The sequence below is a fragment of the Tupaia chinensis genome, unplaced genomic scaffold (assembly GCF_000334495.1).
Source record: "Tupaia chinensis unplaced genomic scaffold, TupChi_1.0 Scaffold000179_1, whole genome shotgun sequence".
NCBI lineage: Eukaryota > Metazoa > Chordata > Mammalia > Scandentia > Tupaiidae > Tupaia > Tupaia belangeri.
The window spans coordinates 3,322,998-3,326,361 of NW_006159654.1; the positions used below are offsets into that span (position 1 = coordinate 3,322,998).

The 3,364-nt window shown below is 35.3% G+C and overlaps 1 long non-coding RNA gene across 1 annotated transcript in view; it reads right to left on the bottom strand.

Moving 5' to 3' along the window:
- Positions 1–2,478, bottom strand: part of LOC102493908 (uncharacterized) — a 46,365-nt gene extending 43,887 nt beyond the window's left edge. The window contains exon 1 of the long non-coding RNA XR_334238.1: positions 2,362–2,478. This is a non-coding gene — a long non-coding RNA (uncharacterized LOC102493908). The remainder of the gene's footprint in view (positions 1–2,361) is intronic.
- Positions 2,479–3,364: the final 886 nt, after the last annotated feature.

The following is a 3,364-nucleotide window of genomic DNA, read 5'->3' on the forward strand; positions in this document are numbered from 1 at the left end:
AAAAAAAAAAAAAAAAAAAAAGGTCTTGCCTATAGACCTGCATTAACAACAAGGCTGAAAAAACATTTCAATGATGTGTGAAATCCCAGGTCTCCTTAAAAAAAGATGACTGGAGGGTGGCACATATTTTATAAATGTCATATTCTGATCTGAAGGGGAGTTCTGGGAGAAAATAACTGAATTAGGAGCATATAAAACAGACGTGTTTATTATTATCTAAGAATTATAACAGACTAAGAATTATAAATTGTTTGCACTTCTGTTGCTTGTTAGTTTGTTCGATATTCTGAATGGCTTTAAAATCTTAGCTTGCATATGCCTCCATCCCAGTTAGGAATTTTTTTGTTGCTGTTGTTTGATTTTTGTCACTAATGGCTTATTCTTCTGCTGTTTTTCCATGAGCTTTTTGAAGACCCTCTCTCCCCTTGTTTGATGTTAGAGCTTGCGTGTTTGAAATGACAATGTAATGTTATGAACTTGGCTTAGATGTCTTCTTCAATTTTTTTCCATTAAGTTTCTAGAAATTAAACTGATTGTGATTATCGATACTAGAAATAAGGGAATTAGTTTGAGCAGGCATACTGGTAGGTTTGAAGATGATCATCTCCTCGTAGTAGGGCCTATACTGGAAGTGGCTTTTTAGGTTATTGCTATTCTCCATTTTGATCAGCAAACCCAAATGTCAATGTAGCATTTAGGGTGAGCAGCATCATTACGGATAAGAGAGGATAAGATGCCCAATTTAGATGACAGAGAAAATCAGATTGCTCTGAAAATCGTAGTTCTTTTCAGTTGAAAATATAAGAGATTCATAAAACCTCAGGAATTGAATAAATGCTTTAGAGGCAATATCTAAATGGTGATAATTTAAGCCTCTAAAGTCAAGGGAAAAAACAACAAAAACAAACAAAAAGGAATATATCTCTGTTTGTTTTGACTTATCCAATGAGACTTTTAATCAATAAGTATCCTTTGTTTTATCTTAGGTTGACATGAATTAATACATCTAGAATATACATATATAACAACAGTATATTTTCATATATTTGGACCAAAATCAAAATGAGATCATAAATGGGAAAATACTTTATGATACACTTAAAACATAAGATTTATTATGTATAGATTTAGGTAAGCCTAAAAAGCAATACGTCTCTTCAGAACTATCATGTTGAATTACCAATTGGAAGTATTTTATCTGATTATTCTCTAAGATTTTAAAGTAATCTGTTGATCATCCTATAGTTTCCCAACCAAAATCCTCCCATAACTATAAAATATTTACCAGAGGAACCAAAAGGTCTCAAATCTTCTCTGGTTTTCAGATACATGTGTTAGGCAGTATTTCAAAAGGCATAAATATGTATAACTGCTCTATGAAAAATCCATTTGAATTATTCTCAGATGTTAGGTAATTCTCCACACATATGAGGGGACTTCAAAAAGTTTATAGAAAATGGAATTAAAGTATTTTACTTTGGTACAAAAAAATTAAAACCCATGCATAATTTTTTCATAATGAGAATTTTCTTTGAACTTGTTGAAGATACCCCTTATACACAGATGCACACACATATATGAGTATATACATACACAGTAGTTGTGTTTTTTTAAGGTTTTTGCCATAGAGCACGTGCTCTCGACAGAAAGAGGGAAAGTGAGAAATCACCCCCCCCCCAGGAGGGATGACCACACTGTCATTTCTTCTTGTTGAAACTCCTTCAAGGATTTTGGGCATACATGCATACAAGCCTGACAGGATTTTCAAGCCCCCAGGTCTGGGACTCAAACTAGTTGGTCATGTAGAAATGCCTTAACCACTACACCACCTGCTGGTCCCCACATAAAGCAGTTTTTTAAAAATAAAATGAAGTATAAACTTTGCACAGTGGCTACTTTTTAGATCTTGCTGAAAACTTTATTCTAAAAAAAAAAAAAAAAAACAAAGATGTTTTTCATTCACTTCTCCAAAAAGTTTTTTGACTCACACCTTACTTTTTGAAACATATAAAATATAATATATTCAGCCATATGCTCTTTGAGGGCTAGATCATGCATTTTATTCCTCATGTTATTTTACCACAGATTTTAGGGCACTGCTAAATCCAAAGTAAATGCTTCATCAGTGTTTCCATTGTGTAGTTGCCCACAAAATGTTTCAAATATACTCCTAAAATAGAATTCTATGCTTGACATGGAGGTGCTCAGTTACCACTGATGATAATGAAGGATATATACTTATACTGTACAGAATACTCCATCAGAAAGAGTTTAGTAAAAGGATAAATCAAGCTATAAAACCAGCAGTAAGAATCCAACTACCTATGACAGCCTAAGTAAATTGGAACAATGAAGAATTACCTTCTCTTTTCCCGAAAGAAATTCGGAGTGTAAAGTGGTGCCTGTTACTCCCGGTAATCCTTGCTTTATTTCCAACAGTGTTCAGGGTCATTTACTCTTCTCCACCTCTGCTGGACTGTGAACAGGGTGCGATAATGACAAATCAGCCACAGCAGGGTCTGAAGTAACAAGACACTTCTGTCAAGTACATCTTATGAGTCCGGAATGTTCCAAATATCCAGCCATGATATTAATCCAGCAAATGCTTTGGTTAGACTTGAGTTGGCAGATTTTTGTAAAGTGGCTCTTACATGCGTAGCATTTTGATAAGGACTCCTGAGGAGTTTCTGTCCCTGGGGATTTGTTCTTGTTGGGGAGGACCAATTTTTATATTAAAACAAATAACAACAAAACCACTAGAAAATAAAACAATTACATGGCCTAATAATAAGCTGTATGGTACAGACTGTAGGTGTTAGAGGAATAAGGAATTTACAATAGTTTGAGCAGACATGTTCATATATGGGCTTCTGAGGGGAGTAGGTCTTAGAACATTAGCAGGATTTGGATCCATAAGAAGGCCAGCAGTGCAGGTATAGCTCATGCAAATGCACAATATTAGCATCCACCTGAGAGTCAGCATTGCATAAAGACAAGAACACAAATTCTGGAGTCAGAATTCCTGAGTTCAAAGCCTGATCCTGTGTTATTTAAGTTTAATATGTTATCTCAATTTTCACATCTATAAAGTTAAGAAATAATTATACCTAGTACTCTGTAAGGATTCAATAAATTAATATATGTAGGGGCCAGCAGGTGGCGTGGTGGTGAAGTTGCTGGATTCCCACATGGTTGACTGCAGTTTCAGTTTTGGATCCAGTGACTTAAAAATTACACAGGGTGTGTGTGTGTGTGTGTGTGCATGTGTACTCAAGATCTCAGGAGGAGGACAGAGATTTGCAGTGTGGCCATTCCTTCTGGGGGGTGATTTCTTACTTTCTCTCTCTCTGTCTCTGTCACTCTC